Source organism: Ischnura elegans, chromosome 8, assembly GCF_921293095.1.
Source record: "Ischnura elegans chromosome 8, ioIscEleg1.1, whole genome shotgun sequence".
Taxonomy (NCBI): domain Eukaryota; kingdom Metazoa; phylum Arthropoda; class Insecta; order Odonata; family Coenagrionidae; genus Ischnura; species Ischnura elegans.
This window is the reverse complement of record NC_060253.1, coordinates 81,410,290-81,423,995: the sequence shown is the minus strand read 5'-3', so window position 1 is coordinate 81,423,995 and position 13,706 is coordinate 81,410,290. Positions and strand designations below refer to the sequence as shown.

The 13,706-nt window shown below is 36.8% G+C and overlaps 1 protein-coding gene across 4 annotated transcripts in view; it reads left to right on the top strand.

The window, feature by feature from the left end:
• LOC124163368 (FMRFamide receptor) overlaps positions 1-13,706 on the top strand; it is a 682,967-nt gene that overhangs the window by 52,654 nt on the left and 616,607 nt on the right. The window lies entirely within an intron of this gene.

The following is a 13,706-nucleotide window of genomic DNA, read 5'->3' as shown; positions in this document are numbered from 1 at the left end:
ACTTTGTTTTTCCACAGAAATTGTTTTCTTAAAACACGACGATGGTTTCGAGAGTTGACGTTATCTTCAGGTATATTTCTGCGATGTATAGCATCATTGAAAAACCAAGTTTAAATTTATTCGTCCAAAATATTCTGCAAATTCAACAAAGTATTGCCGGAAACCAACAGCCTTCTATTTTATTCCATAAACGCGTGTGGAAGCTGAAATTTTACTGTCTCTGTTTTAACTCTGTTTTACTCTCTCCGTCACGGTTTTCAGCACACCCCCATCCACTTAATACTGACGCGGAGAAGAGATGTTGAGGACCTTTTTGGGGGTAATGATGCTGGGTAAGCAAGGAGGATGAGAACAGGGTCATGGGTAATGGGAGGTAGGGGGAAAAGCCTCGGTGATTAGTAAAATGTGCCGAGTAAACCTACCTTCACAAGCGGATCACCATAAAAACCGCATTAAGGATACGCTTTTGTTTACAGAGTTGTACAATTGAAAAATACAACTCTCGTCGTAATTTACTCATTTATGTCTACCTCGTGGATCCTTTACGGTCTCTGTTATGGGTAAAAATCTGGTCTAGGGCCTTAAGTAGAATCGGTAGCTGTACAATTAAACAAATACCACTCGTAATAAGTTACTCAATTCCATCTACGTCGTGGAGCCTTTACTGTCTTATCATGCATAAAAATATGGTCCACTTCATTATTAACGAACAAGAACATTTACTTTTTCCACAAAAAATTATTAACCTTTATTATAATTAGATTTAGTCTTCTCCTTCCTTTCCTTAGTTTAATACGTATGGAATATATACGTTTAATGCGCATTAAGACCCAAGCAGCGATCAATATCCCAACAATCAGTAGGTGTACAATTGAAAAATACCACTTGTGTGTACCATCTCGTGTATCCTCTGCGGTACCTCTTACGGGCAAAAAGGTGGTTTAGACGCTGGGGTAGAATCAGTAGTTGTAAAATTACATAAATGAAATGAAAGTGCGAAAAAATACCTCTAGTACTAATTTACCCATTTATATCTACCTCGTTGATCGTTTACGTTCTCTCTTATGGTAAAAATCTGGTCTAGGACCTGGAGTAGAATCAGTCACCGATATTTCATCGCTTAAACTGACGTGGTGCTCATCCTTTCTTGAATCATGGCTGGGGGAACACATCCTCTTTCGAGAGAATTAATTCCACGGAGTCCTCCTTTTGCCATCAACTCGAGATAACGCATCCCTTAGAGTGCTGAGCGTCTACCCCTTTAAGAAATTAGCGTCATAACCACGCGGCCGGGTTCTAAAACGCCGAATGCTGCGTGGAGGACTTGAGAGTGAGGGGTTGAATTCATTGGAGTAAAAACTGAATCATTTAATTAAGTACGTCGTCTGGCCACCTACATCAGCGGTTGCTTGAGACCCCGTTTTTGGGGATTAATTAACGAAAAGGAGGTGTTAATCACCTTGAGGCTTTTGGGGTGGATCCATCAGGAGCGTTAATGAGGTTTTCGCTATTAATATATAGATTAGAAAAAATGGTAATTTGTAGTCAGACTTTCATCTATTGTCATCTAAAGTAATTTTACTCACAGACAGGAAATAACTTTGAAAATTAACTAAGAATTATTGGATGCAACTCTGGTTTCAATCGCTATGCCACTCATTTATACCAATTTTTGTTAGAACAATTCAGTGCTGCTTTTTTGTGGCCTTCCTTTTTCTCTATCATGAACAAATTTATATCTTGATTAACTTTTTTCATCATATTCTTCAAATTTTTTTTGTCATTATCCGTTGAATGGACTCAATCTCAGGAAATTATCTGTGATTTTTTCCTTCTATGATGTTTGTCTCATGTTTTTTCATAGGATGCCGCATCTACGGAAGTAACGTATATAGCTCAGTTTTGGGTAGTTATATTGTAGTTGTGCTTCATACGATATTAGACGATAATTCAGTTAATAGCCACCGATATTACTCATTTTTCACAGATATTATTTTTAAGTTGTGCATAGTTAACAAAGCGAGGTTCACGAATGGCGAGAGATGGTAAGGTTTGGAAATACTATGAGATGCCCTGAAACGAGAATGCTGAGGAAACAGCTGATCAAACAACAACCCCTTCAAAGGAAAGTCTCGTAATCATGCATACTTATTCGTGATTGTTATGAGTAAGACTTAGAATTTACATCCAAGCAGATTTTTTCCGCGGTGATATGCTTCTTTCTGGTAATAGAGTCATGGAACAACCCTTGCACCAAGTTTTTTCATTACCTTCTTTCTATGGGAATAAATGTCTACCTTAAAGGGCCTTAATGATCGCTAACCATTGGCGTTGTGAGGATCCCTGCTTATGACACCGATTCAGCGAATAAATTTCGGATTTTCTCTCGGCTTGACACTTTGGTTACACTCTCATAATAAGGACAACCGATCTTAATGGATATGGTCATCCAGTCTCTTTACTATATTGTGCCTTCGTTATTTTTTGGTAATGACAAGCGTTTTTCTTCAAGGAATACCTCCGAATTTTTTTTACACTCTTATCACACGTCTTTGCCTCCTTTTGTCGTTGTTTTCGAGAATAAGTGTGAGTTATTTGGAATTTGCTGGGCGTTTATTTTTTATGATTAGGTTTTTTTTTATGAGCGTTGAGCACCTAAGTCTTAGGTTGCGCAACGCTCCGTGAAATTTTCTTCTCTTTTAGCAGAAATAACAGAATCATGCGATTTGAGAGTATTATTAATGAGTGCTGGGATTTAAAAAAGTAATACTTCAAATTCATTGTGAGGCACCAGGAGCTGCATTATTACTGAATTTGCGAAAACGTGACGAAATCATAATTGGAAAGTAGTGTACGCATATGGAATTGCATGGAAGAAATTCCCAGTTTTAGTTAAAGACCATCTCTGTATTTTTTATCCCGAGCAGAATCCGGGCATAGGACACAATTTCCATGAAATTGCAACCTTTTTTTGATTTCAAATCTATAAAAAAATATGTTGACAAATATATTTCCTGGTGAGCCAAGTCATTCAAAACCAACATTTTTTTACCTTGAAAAATAAACTTTAAGTAACGGATGAAATAATAGTATGAAAAGATTGATAGGTGTTTAAATGAAGTCAAAGGCGATTAAGCTTTTATCAATAAACCTGACCTAGTATTTGCACTCAAGGGCTTACTGCAAGAGTCGGAGGGTAAATGAAATGCCATTTTGAGCCAATTATCGTACCCATTTGGTTCCCAGTTTTCAGCAATTTTAACCCATTAATCCCCAGCGTTGCGTTAACGCAACATTACTGAATCCTAATTCTCAGAACAAGTTTCTACTTCAGAATAATTTTTTCTTCGATTAACTGACTTTTTAAAAGTATCTCTAGTTCTAATTTTGTCATTTCCACCAAAATTTTCATTCATACAATTGTATTTTTATGACTGATGGCGTTCGGTATAAAAATCGATGCGCACATACGAGACACCCTAGGAAAAATGACATACCGTAGCATGTTTGTAAGGCAAAATGGGGAATTTCCTCCAAAGGAATACTGATAACTCCCGGCGAAGATGTCGTGTGTACAAATCAAGATAAAAAATAGAAGATGTAACCTAAGTTTTAAAAATTACTTTTTTTGTATTTATTTACAGGAGTTTTCCCAGCGTTGCGTATACGCAGCATTATGAAAATCATATAACATGATGAAAATATTTTTTTTCCAAAAATTCATCTTAATTAGGCCAAAATAGATCGGAAAATGCGAAACAACCGAAGTTAAAAGCCCTGAATACAGTCTGCGGAATAATGGGTTAATAATCTTAGGATGTACCTGAATATACTATTGAAGTTACGCTTTAATAACCCGCATTAATGATAGTGGGGTTTAATTAATATTTTTTTCTGTAACAAAAACCAAGCATTTTTTTCAGCTACTACATATTTAGCTCGTGTTGAAGCTGGCGATGTTAAATCAGTAAACTGTTTTTGTGGCACTGCACGATAATTAAGAAATATTAAACATTCCAAATGTTAAATAAGGGCAAGCTTTCACGTCCATGTATTCAGTACGCATACGTGGAAATAAATGTCGAGAAATTCAGACACAAAGATATTCAGTAAGGATTGAAGCTTAGGAATTCTCATTTATTTTGATACTTCCGTTTCAATCCTTTAGTTATTGCGTTACTTTTTCCAATGTCATCAAAATAAGGGACTTGAGTACGTTAAACCGTGCTACATTTATTTTAGGGATTACATGCGTAGAATGTGGTATTCTTATAGTCTAAATGAGGATAGAGTCTTTTGTCTACCGTCGTAGTTTCTTGTGATACTTTTCTATACTGTTTTTATGCTTGGGATCATAAATTCTTGACAGTATATGTTGGTCACAGTGCTGTGAGTGTCCATATTTTTTTGGGACAATAATTCTATTAACTACTTATTGTTTGTGAAGTTTAGATTCGGATACTATCTAAGAAGTATATAGTAGATTTCAACAAGTTATGACTGAAGTCTCGTTTGATTAATTAACGTATTACGGCTCATTATTTTTGCAAAGAGTTGCAGAAAATTTTATTAAACAATTGGAAATATTGTGATTGCTCTCCGAGACCTTTAACGGCAAAGCAGCTTAATGTGTATCGATAAAAAATAATTCAATGATTTCATTTCAATTTTTTCTCCAATTTTTATTGATATTATCATTCTGATTTTGTGTTAAAATACTCTATTCTACGGTTAATTGTATGCTTCGGAGGTTTCGCTACATTAAAAAACTGGAAGCATTTTAGTTTTTCGATTTCAGTTTGCTGTTTATTTCTGTAGTTTCCTGCGTTGAGTAGCAGAATTTTCTAGAGATCATGAGCTCATGAAATCTTCGGATACCACCGTTGTTTGACAACGCTTAATATTCCTTGGGTATGGGATTGCTAGTTTGTCTTTCAGCGTGGAGGGACCAACGCAGAGGTTGTGAGGACAGCGGTCATCTCTTATCCTCGCTCGAACTTTTTTTTTCCGAAAAGCCGCTGAGCTCGTGAGCGTGTCCTTGGTGTCTTGAAAAAACGGAATGCGGTTGGCCGTCATAATGGGCTACACAAAAGCGGCGATAAGTTGTCCTATCGAGTCGAGAAGTGTTGAAGCTCTGGTCACCCTCGCTTGGGTTTTGCCTAGCTCGCACTCAAGGGAATGAGTTACAGAACATTGATGGACTCGCGTTGGAGCCTTAATAAAAATAGGGCTATGCGAGAAAGGCGAGAAACTAAAACAATTGAAAGCTTTGGAAAGCCTTATGAGAGACAAGTATCCGTCAGTCATATTGGTGAGTTGGTTGGTGCCATAGAATACATTTTCATTGAAAAGCACGGAACAATTTTATAAATACGTATTATTGATTGGATAAAGTTTTACTTTCAATACTTTTCTTTGATAATTACATTGAATCTTGGCAATTTCCTTGAATTGATTTAAACTTTTTCCCCAATTTCATACATGAATTCCTGAAATGGAATTTGGCATAAATAAATGAGGCTATAAAGTTATTCGCTGAGCATTAAAACTAAGTTTGAAGATTTTAACTAGATGCGCCCCTAAAATCGTATCTCTTCTCCTTGATGGAGCGTTAACTTCCTTTACGTATAAAAGCAAGGCGGTACGTGAAGGTAAACCACCGTCCTGCTGCGTTGGAAACACCGATTCTCACTCCAGCTACCAATTCTAAGCACCGTTGGGTCCGGATCGTTCACGGAGGAGCATTCCTATTCTCCTGAGTGCCTTGCGCTCCAACTGCAAGTGGCGTTCAGAATATGTGATGGCTTCGCCCGTTGAAACTCGTGAATCTAGTCCTGTTTTACTGCGTGGCTTTTGAAATACTTCTTCTCCTGTCTTGTCTTCCCACCCCAACTCTACTTAACCTACGACTAGGAATTATTTCAAATCCCCGGTCTTAGTATTGCTATCCGCATAATTTGTTATTTGGTCGCTCAAAACTATGACGGCTGTCATGTTTCTTTATAAATTCTGCTTTTTTATACATTTCCAGCCAACCAAATTTTGGTTACCAATAGTCATGAAATTTTTATTTTTGCATTACTTCAAATCCACGATTTTAATATTGATTTCCGCATAATTTGTGACGTAGTCCCTCAAAACTATCACGGATATTATGTTTCCTTTCAAATTATGTTTTCTAAGAATTTCCAGCAAGCCAAGTTTTGGTTATAGTTGTGAATGTTTTAGTTGGAATGTGCAGTGAATTGTTGCTTGTCACTCCTACATTTGGATGAGTATACATTTATTACTCTATCTATAAGAATCCATAATTGAAACGAAATTCAACATTAATTATCATTATATGAAAACGTGATTGGTTTCAATAGAAGAGTTTTCTCGGATTTTTTGTGAAATTGTTGCGTGCATTTATAAAAAGCCGGTGAAAATGGGCTGATAAGGATATCTGGTTCAGTTGCAAATCGTAAACGCTACTCTTACGCTATGAAAAATGTGAAAACTACCTGTGGAGAGTTTTCCGTTGTTTTACTTGTGATCTCAAAACGAATGATACTACATTTAACCAGCGTGGATCATTTTTATGCTTTTATCAGCAAATTTTAGTTTGGATTATCGTTGGCGTTTCTAATAATTTTTAACTCAATACTACATTTTAAGCAAGGCTCTTTTATTAATTCAACTCATCTTTATTTTTGAGTGCAATTCCTTGTCTTACACTTTCATAATTTCGTGTAGAAATACTTTCATTGCGAAAGCTCTGATTTTGCTTGAGGAAACTTCTCGCCAATTTTAGCTGACGATTTTACTCTATTAATATTCTCTTTTATTGCAGCTTGGTTTCATATTCTCAATTCTTTCAACTCGAAAGCTCTTATTTTGTTTGAGGAAGCTTTTCGCCAATTTAACTGACAATGGGGAACTTGCATGAATTTTTTTTATTTAACAGGCGGACAGAAAATTATTTTCTGAATACAACAAAGAAAACCGCATGTAAATCTGAGTTTTCCTTCGCGAGATATTAAATGATAAATATAACGAATTTTAAAGCGCGGGAAAAACTCCCTCACCCCCCAAGCCACTGCCGACGAAGCCTCGATGACGTCAAAGGTGCCTAAACATCACACGAAGCTATTGTTGTGATTGCTTGTAATAGTTGCCTGCCGTTGTGAGAGCTCCGTTTGTGAGACGTGTTGATTGTTTTCTATTTAAGGATAAATATCCGACAATAGAGGCTCGAAAGCCTCATATTTTGTATTATTTATAATATTAATGATTGAGTAAGGACATAAAATATAAAACTGAAGAAGTGAAACCAAATATTTTATAATATCTAATTGTAAGTAACATCGTTGTAGCAGTCTGAGCCACGGCCGTTGGAAGGGGGATACGTTAATTGTAAGTTGATGTTATCGACGGCATATCATTCATTTAAGTATGTAATTAGAACGATTTTGATGTTTACCAATGTCCGCTTAGCTTTTATATACAATAACTTCCTCCGTTTATTCGTAGGTACCGGAGAATTCGTCGTTTAGGACTGTATGTGCTTGTATTATGGGGTGAATTCCAGTCAATGCAACTTTTGATCACTGATTGGAGACATCTAGGAACATTTTTGTGCCAAAATAGTGTTATTTTCAACGTGACATCTCCCGTTAAGCTACTACTAATAATCACAGTGCCAGTGGTTGTAATGCACAAAGTTTGACAAGGTTGAAAAATATCGGCCAAGAGTTATCAGTGTTCCATCGTGATTGAATTGTAATAAGTGCTATTACGCTATCGATAAATGTCTAACAGTAGTGTAAAAATTGTCAGTGGCTTGCTAATCTCCGTTGTTCACCGTAGATATGACATTTCACGATCACGCTATTGAAATAAAAACTGTGAGTGAAGTTTGTTATTCCATTATTTCAACGAATAGTAGTGAGAAAAGTCACCTGTGTCACTTGTGTGGGCTAATTTAAGGGTTTAAATCAGTGAATAAATAGTTGTTTTCATCATAACGAGTTCTGTTATTGTAAGTTGTACGTGATGAATATAAGAATGTGACAGTGACATCCAGTTTTTGATAAGAGTATTTGCCTATTTCCCACTATATTTTTATGGTATATGCTAGTATATTGTTTCTGGATTTACCTATATTGTTGAAATAGGTTATAGCTTGTGTGTGTGTTGGCAGCGGAACCGATTCGCGATCTCACATGTGAATTGTGTGCGGACTGTTTTGCTGTGAATTCGTACCGTAGGACGGTTAGGACTACCTTCTCCGTTAATTCGGTGTTGCCAAATTCAATAGCACAGCTTACTCTAATGTCAACAGCACATCTTACGATCGTTATCCTCCAGTATTAATAGTTTCTTTTACAACTCGATTTGCCGCCGACGTATAGCAATAATTTGTCTTAACAAATTCCATGAGGGTCGTGGTATCAATTTTTGGTGTCCGAAAAAAAGGCTGGTGTCCTAACACCCCATGCCACACGCCTTTTAGGCGGCTTGCGGGGTATTATGTAGATGTAGATGATGTAGATTTCAGGTGTACTATTCGAACGAGATGCAACGTTATCATCCATTTTTCTGATCACTAAAACATACGAAGTGAAACGCTTGTACTTCATCATCCCGATGCCGCATTATTAATATCCCAAGTAATAATCTAGGCACAATGGCAATAGGAAAACTTGCCCAAGAATAACAGAACAAAATAAAGTGACGATGAGCGGCTAAATACTCCCGCAAAACAAATTTTACACCATGCGCTCAGCGTATTTCCCTACTCCCTACGGTTGTTTAGGCACCTATGACGTCACGCCTGGCCTCGGCAACGCTCGGGTGTCTTCGCGCAGTGGTCGGCTCAGAGAAATTTTTCTCGATTTTAAATGCAATTTTTTTATTTCTTTTGATGTTGAATGGAGAAACTGAAGGTATTTTTGCGAGCTAATGTATCCATTTGACTTATTCAAAATAGTTTTTAGAGCAATCTACGACCCATGCAAGTTCCTCATTTTGCGCTGTAATTATTTTATTTTATTGTACTTTAGTTTCATATTCTCAATTCTTTCAACTCTAAACTCAGAAAATTTGAAAGTGATCCCTGCATTTCAACTCTTATGACCGCCATCGTAGTGCCCCTAAATCACTGTGCGCCTATTGCAGGATGCTGTTCAAGAGAGAAGTATCAGCGGACTTAGTGGCATCGATTCTGCCCTTCGCCACCTCTCCTCCCTCTCCCTTCTGTATCCCACTTCACTTTCGCCGCGGCTGTCAAGTGCAAGGGGATCCAACACAGCCATTAACGCGGAAGTGCTCTGACTTACGAGCTCACGAAGTGGTGCCCATCTATTGCTTTCGTAAGCGGAGATAACTGAGCATTCCTAGGACGGTCGGTGACCGAGTAAAAATAGCTGATAGGCACTATTTAGTAGCTAAAAACTCTAATTCCTGGAATAAAAATAGTTTTTTTTCGTCAAAGTCGCGGTAAAATGGAATTTGGAAGTGAGATTAATGGGAATTACTCATTATTTTGAGTAACCATGAAGTGCTAAGGAGAGTAGGAGAAAAGAGAAGCCTCCTAAAAACATTAAGCAGAAGAAGGGACAACTTAGTTGGCCACATTTTGAGGCACGATGGTCTGATGAAGACAATCGTTGAAGGACAAGTGGAAGGGAAAAAGGACAAGGGACGGCCCCGAATGAGTTATATCGGACAGGTTATAAAGGATGTAAAAGAGAATAAATATGTAGCTATGAAGAGATTAGCGGATAGGAGAGAGAAATGGAGAGCTGCGTCAAACCAATCTTAGGATTGTTGACTAATGATGATGATGACTCATTATTTCAGTGAGCGTTTTTACACCTATGTCTTTGCACGTTGTTCCTATGTGTTGCTATCATACCAAATATTAGTTCGAGCATTATTATGACGCTTGGTGGGTATTTGACTATAGTTGGTAACAAATAGGAAAGATTTAATGCCCATAGCTGGGTTTAACCGTATAAGTTGACTGCTATAAAAGTCCACAAGAGACAACTACCACCCTCGATTCATACTTGAGGAATGTAAATGCAAAGCGCTGCAAAGATGGGAAAATAGAATGAGGACGTGATTGATCTTGAGTCGATGTAAAAGCGAGGTTGAAGCAGTTCAAATTTGAGCGCAGTTGGAATGGATCATGGAAATATTCTGAGCGGTAACTTTGATTAAACTACGCTGGAAAATAAATTAGCCTTATCTTACCATTTTCTTGTTTCCTTCATATCAGGGAGCAATTTAAAGCCAAGGTTAAAAGTATAATTTCTTAAAGTTGAATGAAAATGAAATTTTTCTCCTTCGGTACGTCATTTAAGTTGCTTTTCATTTGCACCATTCCAAAGTTCCACTTACGGCTAACTTCTGTGTTGATAAAGGAAGCGAGATATCGCTTTTTTTTGTGAAAATAGATGAGACGAAGTAATGCAGTTGTAATGTGTCCTTAGCGGTGGCTTAAGTGACCCATGTATTATTCGTCGTTCATCGATCAGAGACAGGCCACATAATTCGCAGAGTTGTAAAATGACGATTTAATTCAGGAATTTTTTGATGTTTAGGTTTAAATGTAGTATTGTTACATTATATCACTGATCGCTACATTTATCAAGTTTAGGCTCATGCAGAAATCACGATTTCAACATTAATTAGGAACGGTTTTACAATATTCGATTGCGCTAAAAAAAAACTCCCTGTTACCATTTAAGACACATTTAAAATATTTTCCGAGTTCCAGAAGGAGATTAAAAAACGGAACGGTGCTTGAATGAAAGCAGAGAAGAATTAATGTCTTTTTTTTTACCGGTAGCTGTATTGAAGACGTTCTTGTGGAATCTATTCCGGTATAATTTCCAGTCTTACGTTGATTCAAGTTCCTGCGGTATTTAGATTGTACACTTTCCCGTGAATATTCCCTTCGTCTTTTACTTTTTATTTCATTAAGAGAGCACGGATCATTAAAAATTAGTAAGGCAATACTCTCATTGAGTTATTGCGGCAAACTTGATCCATACGACCCTCTTAAATTGCTCTTAGAAAATTTTAAATGTGGATACAAATTCTCGATGGTATATTGCATTAAGTTAAATGTGGATAAACTTAACTTGAAGTTTAAATTTATACTTATAAAATTTATGAGTGAAAATATAACCTCAAAATTTTCACACTGTCAAGCTCCCAAGTTGGACTTCTCTTTATTTTGTACCATACAACATTAATTATATTTTTAATTGGCTCCCTCGTCTTTAGTAAGAACTTAGAGGATACCAAACAAATTAGGGGACTCTGTAAATTTAAAATATCGAAATCGATTGTATAGGGAAATTCAAATTCACGCGTTTAGGTAAAAATAATATTAGTCAATGTTTTTAATATAAGTTCAAGGGAAATACTACAAATTAAGGGAAAGAAGTTGAGTAGAAAAAGACACTCATGATAACTTTGGAGAGTTTATATGGGCAATTTATTTGCACCCTTATAATATGAATCCTGTATCTTATTCGAGTCTTCTTATCTATTTTTCTATCCATTAAATCATCACTCTATGATTCAATTCATTTCCCCCATTTATGACAGAAAATAATTTATAAATTAACTTCGGTGGGGTTGTTTGTCTTTTTCTTTGGATAAAATTAGGGTTATACTTTCTTCTTTTCTAATTAATGGCTATCTGTCGCAGTGGCTATTGGGACGTATGGTTTTTTCCGTGTATTTTTGAGGCGTGAGTGGGTAATCCAGTATCAGAAGGTGTAAAAAGAGGATTTATACCAATGGAATGGTAACCACTTCCTACGATGTTATTTTCTTTCCATTCCCTTGCTTTTTAGGGCTCTGTTTGTATACCACCCATTTTCTGCTAAGACTACAGTTTTCATAAGGCGCTTTACTCCTTTATTATCTCATATAGGAGGAAGAATCGGCTTGAGCGCAAATATTGATCGAGAGCCGTATCTTATCAGAACAAATATGAGAATAGGTTAGCATTAAGACCATGTGAATCTATTGGCTCTGATGCAGTATTTTTCTATTGGGGGCGTCACGTTTTAGGCAAAAAAGGTAAGGGCAATTTGGTTGTAATAGTGGTATCATCTGAAAATTTGCGCATAAAAACTTTAGGTTGCCATGGAATAGGAGCATCTCAGATTTTGGGATTTGAAAATGTCAGAAGTTATTTATTTAGGATAACGCTGCATTTTGCTTGTTTTTATTGGAGTGTATTCATGACCAAATATTGAGTAATAAGCACCCAAAAAGATACAAAAATACGTTGATATCATCAGTTTCATCTGGAATGGTTCAAGGGACAATTCTAACTCTGGGCCATGAAAAAATTTAGCTACAATGAGGCTGGACAGCTCCATTCCAGAATGTTTGTGTTGACTCTCGTCCTAGACGACAACAAATGCATGAGAGGTTTTTGCAATCGTCACTGCTAGTGGCGAATGAGTACCTTTGAGGGGATCATGATCAACGTATTTAAATAAGGATGGTGATAAATGAAAGTGAGAATTAAGTATTAAACAACACGATGTTCTTTGCTAAAAATAACTGTATTTTATGACGCAGTACCTTTGCATGCCACAGCCGAGCCTACGCGCATGATTCTTAAAAAAAATCAGACTAATGTATTTTAATTTTCTTTATTTTCCTTTCATTTCGAGGAAACTCTGTCCCACACATTAAATTTTCTTCTAGCTATAAGTGCATTGATAATTACTCGGGAACGGACTGATATATCATAATTCACGAACCTTTTGCAAATATGTAACCGCGTTATGCCCGCTTCCATTGTGGCGGTCATAGAGATGAGGCGATGCGCTCCATCAGTCGTGAACGCGGTCGATATTCACGAAGAGTGTAAATGCAGTGGTTATGACAACGGTGAATGATGTGAGAGGGAAAGGTGGAACGGTGAACGTGCGTACATATTTGGTGGAGAAGACTTATTGGAGAAAGAATAGTGGCAAAAAGAAGTGATGCGTTTCTGGATGAACGTCTGCGAAAATTTGCCCGAAAGATTACAATTTTGTTCAGAGGGAATTTCAACATCATGTTTTAAGGTAATAATAATAATGTTCATGGTGAAATAAAAACACAGTACTATTCCACAGCCTTATATTTTTGCAGTCTACTAGTTTCAACGTTTACACCGTCATTATCAAGACTAACTGAGTCTTGATAATGACGGTGTAAACGTTGAAACTAGTAGACTGCAAAAATATAAGGTTGTGGAATAGTACTGTGTTTTTATTTCACCATGAATATCTCATCGTTCCACCAAGTAACGCCTAAATCTGTTGATTTTAATAATAATGTTAGTAAGTGTTTTTAATATAAGTTTTTTTACTATCAAATTCCCCGTAAACAGCACATAACGGCCTTTTACAACGAGGGTTTCCAACATTAACAAAGTACAACACAAGTATCCATGGTCTGGATAAGGATCACCTACCCAGGCGGGATTCGAACCCACGTCCTACGGTTTGGCCGGAAAGGGCTTTACCCCACCGCCACCGTGGCCGACAAAAGTTCTCGGAAAATACCGTAAATTAGGATAAGGAAGTTGATTGGAGAGAGAAAGTCATAAAAACTTTGGAGAGTTTGTGTGGGCACATTTATTTTCACCCCTATAATTTGATAATCGAGGCTTTCTTTTTCTATTAACTCTTCCATCAATG